Below are 14,588 nucleotides of genomic sequence, written 5' to 3' on the forward strand. Positions count from 1 at the left end.
AGCAAGCTCTTACCCAAGATGGTTTCCTGCAGCCAAAGGCACCCACGGAAAGGCTGGAGGGGTAATGTGGACTATCACTGGAGGGAGCTGTATGGGAAGAAGGGTGAGTGGGTGAACAGGGTCAGAGTAGTCATGAGTTGGGAGGTCACTTGATAGGGAGGCAAGACTCTTGCCAGGAAATGCTCCTGAGAGAGATGCTTAGTGAGATGAGAACATTAAAGGGCCTCCAAAGTGCCCCCAAGAGAAAGGGCCAGACTGCACTTCTGTGGAGCTCACCTGTTCTGCCCTCTAGCTGTCCCAGCTCCCTCTCTGCATGCCTCTCCCTCCTTCCTCCCCACCAGCCTGGAAGGAATCTGAGACAAAAAAATCAGGAGTGAAAAGGACTAAAGAGACAGGAATGCATTTCTCAGCCCAAGATAGAAGACACGCTTAAACCCCAAAATCAATATCAATAATAATTGATATTAATTTGGATTAATCCTTAAAAGTTCTGAGAATGAGACTGTTCAATAAGACCTGAAAATGGTGAAAAATGCTTCCCTAGGTGCCCTAGATTTCACCCAGGGCCAGGAAGAAAGCTTCAGCAGAGCGAATTTAAATGCTATCATGATGATTAAAAATAAAATAAAGATTTTGCTTCACAGTCCACTGAATTCAGGTGGTTAGGTAAACTTGATACACACACACATACACACACACACCTTCTTTATTAAGCATTTTCTGCCTCTCAGCCCAGAAGGTGAACTCCATGAAGGCGAGGCCTTTGTTTACCTCTGTTCAGTGTTGGATCCCAGGGTTTAGAAAACCTGGAGCTGCTCGATAATTTTTTTCCTTGAAAAATGAATTCTAGAGGATTATAATCACTATTTTGAGCTAGATATTATAACTCCTTACTGTAGAGATACTCTGGCTTTGACTCCCATAGAAAACATCCCTGTAGCGTCTGATGAACTGTGGAGAGGAGGAGTGGGGTAGAAACTAGAAAGTTCTGGTACAAACGCACTTCCCGGCTGTGTGTGTGTGTCTGATGGGGGCACTTAAATGCTTTGAACCTCATTTTCCTTGTCTGTGGAATGCAGATTCCATCACTTATCTGACAGGGTCATGGTGAGGATGATATCCAAAATGTGTCCTCCGTTTCTGGTTCATTGTGCTGCCTAACTGTTCATTCTCCCCTCCTGCAGAAAGAATATTGCCTTGTTAGTTCCTGCTAAGGTTTTTCTGGTAGACAGAGCCATTGAACTTTTGAATTCCGAGGGGTGACTGTGATTTGCAGCAGGAGCAATGTTTTCTCTGGGAGTTCTTTGGCCTCAGAGGTGATGGATGGGCACCTCTCAGGCATAGTTCCTTGATCAATAAGCCATAAAGTCTCAAATTATTTTGTTAGATCCATTGATCAAATCCATTGAATTTGTCCCAACTCTTTTATTGCTAAGGCAAGGACTGGCGATGTTCAGTTTCTCTCTTTGCTGTATTCTTCCTTCCATGTGGCTCCAGGGTAGTGTGCAGCAGTGTGAGAAGGGTAGAAGTGGGGAGAGAAGTTACTGCTCCCACACAGTGCAAGAAAAAACCTTCTTTTGGTCGTCCGTTTCGGAGTGAAGCAATGTGGGTTCTTTCTTTCGTCTTTGAAAGGGTTCCTCAGTATATGGACTTGGGAATGCCTTTGCTGTTCTTGTACTCATTCATTCATTCATCTGTCCAGTCATTTGGCAAATATTTAATATGTGCCAGGTACCATGGATGGTTATACATTTGCATGGCGATTTGTTTTTTTCTTTAAGGGCCAACAGGGCTCAGATTCCTGCGAAGCTGCAGGATTTGCTAGGTACATGACACATGGCATATCCTAAATTTTTATTGTTGGATGAGTGGATTGAACGGCTTCTGGAGCAATTGGCTAGGTGGAGCTTTTTATTCACTCATTTAACAATCATTTACTGAGTATTTCCTAATGCAATTAATAATGCCCCACTTCCGAAGAAGTTGGCGATAGAAGATTATATGGAAGCCTCAGCACACGTTCAGTACACAGTCCTGATAACTGGTAGATATTATCATTGTTGTCTCTTGAGATATTTGAATTAAGGCAAGGGACTGTCACTTCCTCTATATTGGTTGATTTATTTTAGAAAATCCTATTGCTGAGAATCTTTGACTCCTATACAATAAATGGAATGATTCAATTAAATATATTCTTAGTATCTTACTTGACTCCTTCTTCCTACTCTGTCCCCTCAACGCGTGGAGAGTTATTTTTATTTAGTTCAAGAAGAATACCACCATCATAGAATTACCCAGCCCTCAGGGATCCTAAAAAGGAAAGGTGTAATCAAGTCTTATCTTAGTGAGTAAAGCACACTCATGCTTGGAAGTAATGACATTTAGCTCGCTGTACAAGGCTAGCTGCCTCAGGGAGCTGAACATCCCCCCCCCCCACAAGCCCCTTCCCAATGAGGGGTTTATTCACTTTCCTTAAAAGTGAATCCAATATTTAGTAATTCATTTATTTGTGCTGTTTAGAGAGTAGTTTTCCACAGGAGACTTCCAACAAAGAACTAAAATTGCATGTACTTTTTAATATTTTGTGCTAAAAATTCAAAAAACTCCACAAAAACCCGAAACTTCTTTTGATGTTATCATTCCTCCTTTTTATCCCCCGTTTCCTTCTTTGCTTATCCCACTTCAACCCACACAAATAATTTTCAGATGCCTTCTCTTCTCTGTAGCGCTGTGCTTTCTGTGTCTTCTCCAGGCTTTTGCTCATGAACTTCCTTTTCCTGGCATGCAGTCCCTGCCTTCCCTAATCCAGGAGTCCCACAAGGACTCAGTTCCAGTTTGGGGTCTTTCTGATGAATTTCCATATCTCCCCGGGCTTACTCATTAATACACAATTCACTCTGGATGGAAAGTACATATATACCAGCTTGTTTCCCCATTAAACCCTGTTGCCTGAGGGTGGGGACACCAGCTTGTAATTCTGGTGTTCCACACTGTTTCTGACATTTGGTAGTCGCTCCTCAAATATCTGTGCAACGGATGCGTGATCGAATGACTGGACGAGTACTTGCTGGGACGAGCAGCACAAAGAGAAGCAAAGCATGGGGTACTTACTTCCTACTTGGGGATATGAGGTACTTCCTTTCTTGAAAAGAAGAAAACTACACATAAGAATCTTGGCAATATTTTACTCCAAGACCTGGTGCGTTTTAACTGCAAAATTACAGATAAATAAGCCAAATGCTCTTGTTTCATAGAAGAGAGAGTATATGTGAGTTAAAATGGTGACTGGCTTCCTAGAGGAGATGGCATGTGGGATGAGTCTTCAAGGATGCATCAGGGTTACACAGAATCATAGAAATCTGATAATTGGCACTGAAAGTAATGAATTACATAATTTCGAGTTGTCCAGTTTTAATTTCACTAAAATTGTATCCCACGCTGGAAAATTAAGAGGTACTGCTGTGGATATACGATGGCTGTGAAAGGAGCACGTTGAGTAATATTTTCTATTCCATGGGTCCTGTTAGAATTACTGTCAATATTAATAAGAAAATGAATGGAATCTATAGACGTACAGATTTTGAATTATGTAATACTCATTTGGAAAAAGTCCCCCAAATCCCCATGTTTTATGACGTTTTTTCCCCACAATGCTAAATGTAGACAAGAAAAACTTTCTATACATTTATCTGCTTTGTTTTAAAAAGTTCCACAGATTTTCATAAATTGCATGAAAGGCTGTGATTTGGGAAATTTATAGAGGCAAAGAAGGGTTCAGAGCTGCAAACCTATGATAAGTGAGCAGTGGATAACCAAGGGGATAAGTTATGAGGAACGACATCATTATGGGGTCAGAAATTGTAGACTTATTGTTAAATGAGGCATGGGATGCTGTCGTTGCCAAAGTTTTAAGTTAATTGCTGGCACCTCTCTTTGTGCATTTGATCAGACGTGAGAGGGAGAAATGCTTTTTACCCTTCACCAACTGTCAACAAGCCACGTGAAATATGCGTCTTGAGAGTGGATGCAAACCTTTTTCAGTTGGAGAAGAACGTGATGCAATGATTTAAACATTTGGAAAACATACCTCTTTCCCTACTGTACTTTTATTTTATGTTAAAGTAACGTACTGATGGTGTGCTCAAAAGGCGACCCTTAGACCGTCTTTGGGAGATTTTCTTCAGCGTGACAGAAAAGCAGTCCATGGTCATCTCTGACTTCCCTGTTCATGGATCTTCCCATCTGTGAATGCTCTGTGACACATTTTCCAGCGTGGATGGCGTAACGAACCCTGTTGCCTGGCAAATCTTAGAACTATTCCTCCCTGCTCAGGAAATGAAGAAATCATTTGAATATGAACCTAAACAAAAATGCATGTCTGCAAGTCAATGCCTTGCAGAAGTAAGAAACTATAATGTGGTATGTTTTCAAAGCCCTCCAGCAGAATGAATGGATTCTTTTATATCCCTATAGCCATTTTTACCAACTTCTATTATAACATTTATCACATTTTATTATGTTTTTTTCATTTGTCTGTCTGATCCCTTAGGCCTATGGGAGCTGACTGTAAAGGGAGCTTTTAAATTCATTTTTCTTCTCTTGGCCCCCAATTCAATGTCTGCTAGTCAATAACTTTTTTGTTGAATTAATTAATGAATAAAATACAAATGATTGAATAAATAAGGTTTTTGCATGATGGAAGCCAATATATGGCTTCTGTTAGGATATGGAGAATTGACAATAAATAACATTTTACAGCATTTAAAGCTGTAAGTAGTCTTTTAAAAAAATTTAAAAAAATTTTTTTTAAAAGATTTTATTTATTTATTTGACAGAGAAAGATCACAAGTAGGCAGAGAGGCAGGCAGAGAGAGAGAGAAGCAGACTCCCTGCTGAGCAGAGAGCCCAATGCGGGGCTCCACCCCAGGACCTGAGATTATGACCTGAGCCAAAGGCAGCGGCTTAACCCACTGAGCTACCCAAGCACCCCTAAAGTGGTAAGTAGTCTTAGAGAACAGACAGTACAATGTTTTTAAGCTTTTTTTTTTTTCTTTAAGCAAAGGAATTATGATGTTATCAAGAATTACTTTGGATTTTATAAAGGATGAGGCAGAGGAAGTGAGAAACTGACCTTGCTGAAGAAGAGCTGTGTAGGCCAGTGTCCCATCCCCTTGGCCACTCCACTGGCCGGACCAGAGCTCTGTCCCCAACATGGCACCTCACATCTCTGTGGAGAGCACCATGGGGACAACGTTGCTGGTATGGACTTAGGGAGTTTCCTACAAGGCCAGAATTTATGGAAGTTCCTCAAGGTTATTCTTGAAGTGAAGAGTGGAACTCAGGTCTCCTGAATGAACACTGCTTTTTCACTTATATCATGTTTTTACCTCATCATTATTTCTGTGGTTGTTTCAGGTCCCCCGTATTCTGCTCCCCTTCCACGAGACAAAGGAAAGACGGCAGACTGTTACATCAATTATTTTAAAAGGAGCCGACCCATGTGATTTAACTGCCGTCATCTGAAGTACTCTTCTGGCTTCTCTTCTAGCAGACAGCCATCCTCAGTGGGAGACCCTGTGGTGTGGCTGAGACCTTATTGGACAGGATGCTTTTCGAGGCCCACACATGATTTCTTAACCTGAACTTGCATTAACTCTCCCATGGGCCAGAGTGGTTCAACCAGTCTGGCCTGTGTGGTCGAGGGGCATTTGTGTAAGAAAAAGAACAGAAATCCATAGAGAATCCAAAAACTGGAAGCTTGGCATCTCTAGCTCCTCTTTTCTCTTCCAGACTTTCACCTGGGCCATCTAAAAGGTAGCCAAAATGATGGTCTTATCTCATCGGGTAGAGATGCAAACAGCCACTGTGAGAATGAGGATGGTAACGGTGAGTTTAACAGTGCTGACAAGTTGAAGTGCATGTTTGAGTTAGAGGGAAATGCTGTGTCCTGTGGCATCCTTAAAGCAAAATCCCGTGTGGTAAGAGAGCAAGCATATGACAATGTGACGAAACTGGACATGAACGCTGAAAGGACTTATAGGACTTATCCAAGTGGACACAATAAGTGGTAGAAATGGGAACAAACTCAGGGCTCTTGCTTCTATACATATAACCAAGACTGGACAGTCTTTCAGCAGCAGGAAAACAGCGAGTGGCTTCCAAGTAATTTTCATATAAGTCTCTGCAACACTAAGGTGGTTAATCCTTCCTCCCTTCTTCCTGCTCTTACCATCATTTCTTCACTGTCTCAGTAAGGACTCCATTGGGGCCACTGAACCGTATGAATGTGACGCACAGAGGTGGAAGCAGTGGGGAAGTCCATGTCCAGGAGAGGGAGTGGAAGATCAGAGAGAGGTGGCTAAGCAGTTCTAGCGCCATGGAACAGGCTCAAGCCTGGAGGGGAATCTGAAACTGGACATGTGAAGGTGCCACAAGGGGACCACAGAAGGGGCCGGTATTGAAGTGTCCCAGAGGATGCCAGTTCTTCATGGCCACCGCTCCCATGAGTTTGTAGCAGTGGTGGGGCTGGGGTGGCTGCTGGTCCCAAGCACACTCTTTCAGAAAGAAACACTGGCACAGAAAGGGCTGGACAGGGAGGTTGGATCCCGTCAGCACTTCCATGTCTGCCTCTCATTACCTCCCCGCAACGGAAACCTCAGTGAAGTATGGCACTTGCTCCACTTCTGCTTCCCCCCTCATGCAACTTTGCTTTTGCCATGTCCAACCCAGAACTGTGCAGAAAAGGAGATACTGAGATATGTGGTGCATGGCATAAAGCAACGGACCGTAGAGCAATCCAGCATACGCCTCCTTGCTTTTTTGATAACACAATTTTGTGCAAGATATGCCTTCTATACAGAGTCAACTCCTGAAACCTTAAAACTTCTAGGAAAAAACAAAACAAAACACAAGAGGCTATCTTTGTTGATATCGGGGTAGGCAAATAGTTCTTAGAGAAGACCCTGAAAGAAATAATCATAAAGGGAAAATTGAAAAACTAGAAATTGTCAGAATTTTAACTTCTCAGAAGAAAACATGGTACGAATGAGTGCATAAACACAATACAGTATAATGTACTACATGTGAAAAAAATCAATAGGGAAGCAATAGACCAGGAGAAAATATTCTCAAAACATGTATCTGTGACAAAGGACTTTACCCAGAACTCCTGTAAAGCAATAAAAAGAGACAACTCAGTGAAACATGGGCAATGACATGAATGGGCAAGCCACAAAGGAAGACATAAAGTGACCAACAGGCACATGAAAAAGTGCTTAACATTTTTAGCCATTAGGGAAATGCAAATTAAAACCACCATGAGAGGTGCCTGGGGGGTTCAGTGGGTTGTGTGTCTTCCTTCATCTCAGGTCATATTCCCCAGATCCCGGGATTGAGCCCCACGTCGGGATCCCTGCTCAGCTGGGAGTCTGTCCCCCTCTCTCTGCTCCTCCCTCCTGTTTGTGCTCTCTCTCAGATAAATTTATAAATAAATAAATAATCTTAAAAATATAAAAATATTATTAAGTAAATATATTAAGCACTATACCTCACTTATAAATAAATAATCTTAAAAATACAAAGCCATAAAGAGATGCATTATACACTCACTAAAATAGTTAAAGTTACAAAGACTAAGAAAATCAAACGATGGCGAGTATTTGGAACAGCTCAAGTTCTAATGCATTATTGCTGGAATGGAAAATAGTACAATTACTTTGGCCATGAGGTCAAAACCTTTGTGTGAAGTTAAACATGTGCATGTCCTATGCACTAGAAATTGTACTTCTAGTCATTTTGCAAAATAAATGAAAACATAAGCACAAAAAGACATGTATGAGAATGATCATAGTGGCTTTGCTCATAGTAGTCCTGAATTGGAAGCCATCTCCAGTAGGAGAATGGATGTGCAAACCATGGTCTAGTCACCCAATGGAATACTACTTAGTAATGAAAAGGAACAGCTTACTGGTACCACAACATGGATAAAGTTCAAAAAGCTTATGGGGAATAGAAAAAAGCCAGATATAAAAGAGTGTATATTGAAAGATTCCATTTATATGAAATTCTAGAACAGACAAAAATAATCTGTGGTTAAAGAATTCTGAGGAGTGGTTGCCTTGGGGGTCTGGGGTTTGGTGGGGATTGACCAGGAAGGAATAAGAGGAAACTCTCTGGCGTGTTGGAAAGGTCTTATTTGGATAGGGGGGCAGAAGCTCGAGTTTGTGCATTTATCAAACTCATTAAACTATGAAAGTTATGAACTGTATATTATGCTTTGAGGGAAAAAAATTAAAACATTAAAGCAACCTATGCTTTGTTTGCACATCTATATAATATGAACGCATTTCTGACCCCACTGCTGTTTCTTGTGTTCTGCCGTTATTCTACATTTTAAAATCACAGACTCTGGCATCAGAACGCATGAGCTTAAAACCCACATTCATCTTTTTTTTTTAATTTTTTTATATTTTTTAAATTAATATTTATTTATTTATTTATTTATTTATTTTATAAACATGTATTTTTATCCCCAGGGGTACAGGTCTGTGAATCACCAGGTTTACACACTTCACAGCACTCACCAAAGCACATACCCTCCCCAATGTCCATAACCCCACCCCCCCTTCTCTCAACCCCCCTCCCCCCAGCAACCCTCAGTTTGTTTTGTAAGATTAAGAGTCACTTATGGTTTGTCTCCCTCCCAAGCCCATCTTGTTTCATTGATTCTTCTCCTACCCACTTAAGCCCCCATGTTGCATCACCACTTCCTCATATCAGGGAGATCATATGATAGTTGTCTTTCTCTGCTTGACTTATTTCGCTAAGCATGATATTCATCATTTTTTAACTGAGTGATTGTAGCGAAGTCATTTACACTCTTTGAGGCTCAATATATTTTTTTAAATATTTTATTTATTTATTTGATAGACAGAGATCACAAGTAGGCAGAGGGGCAGGCAGAGAGAGGGGGAAGCAGGCTCCCTACTGAGCAGAGAGCCCAATGCGGGGCTCCATCCCAGGACCCTGGGACCATGACCTGAGCAGAAGGCAGAGGGTTAACCCACTGAGCCACCCAGGCACCCCGAGGCTCAGTATTCTTATCTGTAAAATGGAGGTAGTGAGATTATTCCCATTGCAGGGTTCTTGTAAGGATTAATTGAGATAATGTGTATAAAGAGCTTAGCACAGAGCTTAGGGCCACACTGTCCAATAATGTAGCTATGAATTATACGTGGTTCTAAAAATTCAAATGGATTCAAATCAGATAAAATTGCAAATTCAATTACTCAATCTCATTAACCACATTTCAGATGCTCCACAGCCACATGGGTTAGATACAGGATATTCCCATCATCAAAGAAAATTCTCTTTGGATAGTGCTGTCACAGTTCATTAAGTGCTGATCAAGTACTAACTAAATATTAACTGTTATTACTATTAAGAGAAAAACACTTCCCTTGAAGATTTCACTTTTTATTGGAGAAATGAGACAATGAAAAAGCTAGAAAATGGTGTGATTAAATATTATACCTGTCTCATGGGAAGAGGGAGAAAGAGTTGAAGAAAGCCAAGTGAGCATCATCACCAGGCCGGGGCCGCTGAAGGAGTCCCAGTTAACTGTGGCTCATCAGGACACAGACGGATGGGGAGGGCAACGCTCAAGCAAATTCTCGGACTACGGAGCGTATATAGGCGTGCTGACTGCGGTCCGGGACAGAATCCTTGAAGAGGCCACGCAGACTGTGATGGGATCCCTCTATGATGGGATTGTAGAGGAGAGGTGGGGAGGGTCTAAGCAGGGATGTCGTACAAGACAAAGCAGCCAGAAGAAGGAAAGAGACTGGTTAGTGTGGTTCAGTTTCTCATAACCAGTAGACTTTGTAACAGTAGCTTGGGGTGGTCCAACAATCAAAAGGTATAGAGAGAAACACAGTGAAAGGTACACACACATTATAGGTAATCTATAGTTGGTTTTTTAGGTATCCTTCCAAAATTTATTTTATCACGTATAAACAAATAAAAATGTGTGTGTGTGTGTATGTGTGTGTGTGTGTGTTATCCATACAAGTGGGTTCCGTACTCTGCATTCTACCTTTTGTCATGTATAGTGGAGCGCTTTCCATATAGATAAATATGAAACTATTCTAATATTTTCTTTTTACCCCTTTCTTTCTTCTTAAAAAAACAAAAAACCAAAACAACAACAACAACAACAAAAACAGCTGCGGGGCGACTGGGTGGCTCAGTTGGTTAAGCAACTACCTTTGGCTCAGGTTGTGATCTTGGAGTACCAGGATCGAGTCTTGCATCGGGCTCCCAGCTCCATGGGGAGTCTGCTTCTCCCTCTGACCTTCTCTCTCATGCTGTCTCTCACTCTCTCTCTCTCAAATAAATAAAGTCTTAAAAAAAAAAGCTGCATAGAATTCCATTCTATGTAGGACACTTTATGTAATCAGTCTCCTATTAAAGGATATTTATGTTTCTAATTTTTTGCTACTACAAAAAATGTTGCAGCCAACTTTGTACATAAATAATTTCTCAAGTGTGAATGTGTATTTTATAGGATAAGTTTTTAGAAAAGGAATTGCAGGTCTGTGGGTTTACAATTTGCGGGGAGATTGCCACATTGCTGTCTACAAATTCTTCTGATTTATGCTTCCAAAGCCTATGCTTGCAAGTAGGCGTTCTGTACAGGTTCTCCAATAGAGATTACTGTGAAACTTGGGGTGTGTGTGTGTGAGTGTGTGTGTGTGTCTGACAAGCGAATCCATGTAGTTTTCCTGTGCCTTTCTCTTATGAACATTGGCTGTTCTTTCCTGAGAAACATCTGTTCGTATCCTTTGCCCACTTTTTTTTTTATTTTTTTAGATTTTTTATTGTTAAGTATTTGGATTTGAACCTTATTCTCTTTCTCCTGGCAGTAGTCTTTGAAGGAATGCTGATGTGATCAGATTTGCATTTGAGAAAGTTATCTTTAGCAGAGGGCTCGAGAGAGTGGGCTGAAGCAGGAGAGACAGGAGATGAGAACACTAAAAAGAGTATAATTCATGTTAAAAGTTCAATGAGACATGCTAAGGGCTAGAAACTAGTGCACTTGAAATGGAAAGAAAGAAACTGATTTCTGAGATAATTGAAAGGTAGAACAAAGCAGACTGGATGGTTGGATTTCTAGGGTAAGGGAGGAGGAAGAGTCCTGGAAGATACTCAGGCTTTTGATTTGGGGGAGTGAGTGGCCAGTCATGCCTGGCAGGGCTGGGATGAAGCGTAAATTCTAGAAGGAAGCTGTGAAGTGTCTGGAGAGTGTTTTTTCAGTTTATATTGTTCAGAATTTTAGGAGACAGGCCAAGAGCAGAACTGAAGATGTGAAATATATATTTGATCTTATTAATCTGAGGTCCTTATAAGAACACTCGGTGTAAATGGGGGGAAAGGGGCGCAGAAATGTCTGTGTGTGGTGCAGATTCTTGTAACTGCTTTAACAAGTGGATAAGATTCAGTTATAATTAGCATATTCTTTGTCTGAATGCAAATGTTCTTTCTAAATCTCCTCATTCTTAACTAGGCTAACACTTCTCTTGTTTCCACCAGTAATTTGCTTGGCAAATCCTTTCTGTACTATTACAGGCAAAATCCTATTCTTGATATCCTGTGAAATAGGCAATTGCCAAGCTGACTCGTCCACAGCGGCCATGTTTACGGCTCTGACGAGGCGAACCTTCCCAGATCCTGCTGGGCTCCAAGGAACCCTCAGCCCCCCAATCCCCCGAGGATTTTCTACCTTTCTAATGATCACGCTTTTCTAGGTGACACTGCCTGAGTGTGACACACCCAAGGGGTGTCTCTTTAGTGGATAGCATGCCTTACTTAGCTTTGTGTTGCCACATTAGAGGGTCTGGCACGTAGTAGTTGCTCAAGAAGTAAGTGTTGGAGGAAGACAGTCTTGAAGGAGGTGCTTAGTGATGGTCAGGCATTAGGAGCGAGCTGCCTTTCCTTCCATTTTTCTCACCCTGTTTGACAAAACCCTCCCACTTCTCACTCACCAGTGATTCTTCTGACCCTGCTCTACAAAATAATCAGGGGCTGTTTGCTCCCTAGAAAGATAAATTGTACCATCACCGGGATGCATTTCGTGCTTCTGCTGTCACGGAATGTAGAGCAAACTTAGACACGACCCCACTGATTTCGCCCAAACACCGTGCCCCACACACCTTTTCCTAAACTCACAAACTCAGAAGGAATCCTGACAAATGGAGGAACCAGGTGTGTTGTTGGTGGGAGGAAGTGAGGAACGCGTCCTAGCTGCCTGGCACTTCCCCTCACTTGTTATTTTACTACCGAGAGGGCATGGTCTCCACAAATTACTTCCCCAACATTTACCTTCAACCTCCAGTCCCACTGGATTTACCAGTCTCTCTCTAAATCTCGAGGTTTTCATGGTTCTGTTTGCTTTCTCTTTCATTTATATGGCGGTACAGCACCTGCGTACAGAAATGCCCAGCTCAGGAGTGTGTATAGCTTAACGAATCTCCACCATGTGAACACACCCACGTGAACTCCAACACAGGTCTAGAAATAGAACACTATGGCACCTCCATTCTATCTGCAGCTTCTTTGACTGCCCCCTCCTGGTCCCTACCCCTTTTTCTCTCCGAAAGTCATCACAGCCGCTATCTTGATTCTAACACTATAGGTTTTGCCTTGGGAAGATTCTATAAGATGAACTGTGTACGACTTGTTCTCGTTCGTGTCTGGTTTCTCTTGCTGGAGAGTATATGTGTGAAATTCATCTGTGTTGCTACAGTTATGAGTGGCTCATTAATTTTTTGCTCTATGCTATTGTATTATAGGAATATACCACAGTGTATCCATTGTTCGGATGATAGACGTTTGAGTGGTTTGGACTTCTTGGCTGTTATGAATTGTGCTTCTATGTAGACTCTTGTCTGTGTTATTGTTCGTGGTACCCCTTTCCCTTGAACTTCCCTCCTCTTGGCTCTACCCTAAAACTCCTTAATTCCTAATTTGGATTTACCTAATTACTGACTGTAAATGAGCTTCCTCAACTCCCCAAAGCTTCCACCCTCCCAGTCTCTTAAAGTATGTCTCATATATCACCAAATGGTTCTTTATATTAAAACCATTTATACGTGTGAATTATTTCTGCTATTAAGTTATGAGATTATAAGCTTCTTAAGGCAGAAAGTATCTCATTCTTCTTGTTATTTCTAAGTACAGTGTCTGGCTTTTAGTAAAAATTCAATAAAGTTTCAGTTAGTGAATGAATGGATGACTTACGAAAATTTTTTTCTAATGTGTGATACTACTTCAATCTGATTGAACGTGCTCCATTTTGATGACAGGCTGATTAGGAATAAGATCTCTGGTCAAACAGTTAAAATACAGAATTTTCTCTCCCTCAATTTAACTGTAAGCTTCATATGGTCAATTTTTAAAAATATCTAAAAAATAATTTTTAAAAGTCAGGAAACAGGGTACTCTTAAATGGAAAATCTATAAATAATCTCATAATGGCACTCTGTGTAGATCCTTGGCCATATTGTTAAAAAAAAATACTGCTGTAGTTGGTATCCTTTCAACAAATAATTATTTTGTACTTACTATGTGCCAGGTGTCATGCCAGACCCACAATATGCTCTCTATTTACTTCACTTATTAACAGAAAGGGGTCAGAACATTCTTATTAGGGGGCTATGTTGAATTCTTCATTATGTCCATGATTTAGCTTTGAGCAGTTTCTTCCAGACAAAGAAGCTCAGGACATACTACACAGAATTAATTAAAATCAAGAGGCCAAGAGATAGAAAAAGAAGAGGAAATGTTGGTGTTTAGGGAATGTTAATCACTCACCAGTCTCTGTTTTGGCTTCTAAGCAATTAAGAGCAGACAAGAAGCCAAATAGAGATTGCAATATTAGCTTTTAAATTGGTGAGACTGGATCTGTGAAGGCGACAGAACCTTCTGCGTTCTGCTCCAAAATGCGTGCCCCCCCCCCCCCCCCCCCCCCCCCCCCCGGGGCAGAGAATTTAGAGATAAAATGTGAGCGATTCAGCTCCTGAGAGTTAACCACTCAGGGTTCAGAAGCCCAGAAAAGCTCACTTCACTGAAGGCCAGTTGGTTTTGAGGGAGAAAGAGCAAGGTAAGTTAGAGCCAGCTTTCTAGTTTAATTTAATTATTTATTTTTATGCATGTATTTATCTATTTATCTGCTCTTGGCCTCAGGCACTGCCCAACCTCAGTGATCTGATAAACGTGTTGATGAGCAAGGAGGGAGTGAGAGAAAGATGAAAACACTCACCTCAGTATTTCTCCCAGAGGGTGGAGGACGAGATGCTCCATCCTCTTTATAGGACCCTGAGGGGAGGCAAAGAGAGAAGACGAGGAAGAGAGATCAGAAGTAAGCCTGGGGGAAAGCACGCGAAGGAGAAAGAGATGGGAGCATTTCCCTCTTCCCCACACCCCCGGAAAATGTCAAAATGAAAACAGTTGAGAAATGCAGAACTGTACAGGAGATTTTCAGTGCGAAGTGAAGGCCACATTTTGGGAGACAGAGGGAATTTATTTGTAGG

The sequence above is a fragment of the Mustela erminea genome, chromosome 17 (genome assembly GCF_009829155.1).
Source record: "Mustela erminea isolate mMusErm1 chromosome 17, mMusErm1.Pri, whole genome shotgun sequence".
NCBI lineage: Eukaryota > Metazoa > Chordata > Mammalia > Carnivora > Mustelidae > Mustela > Mustela erminea.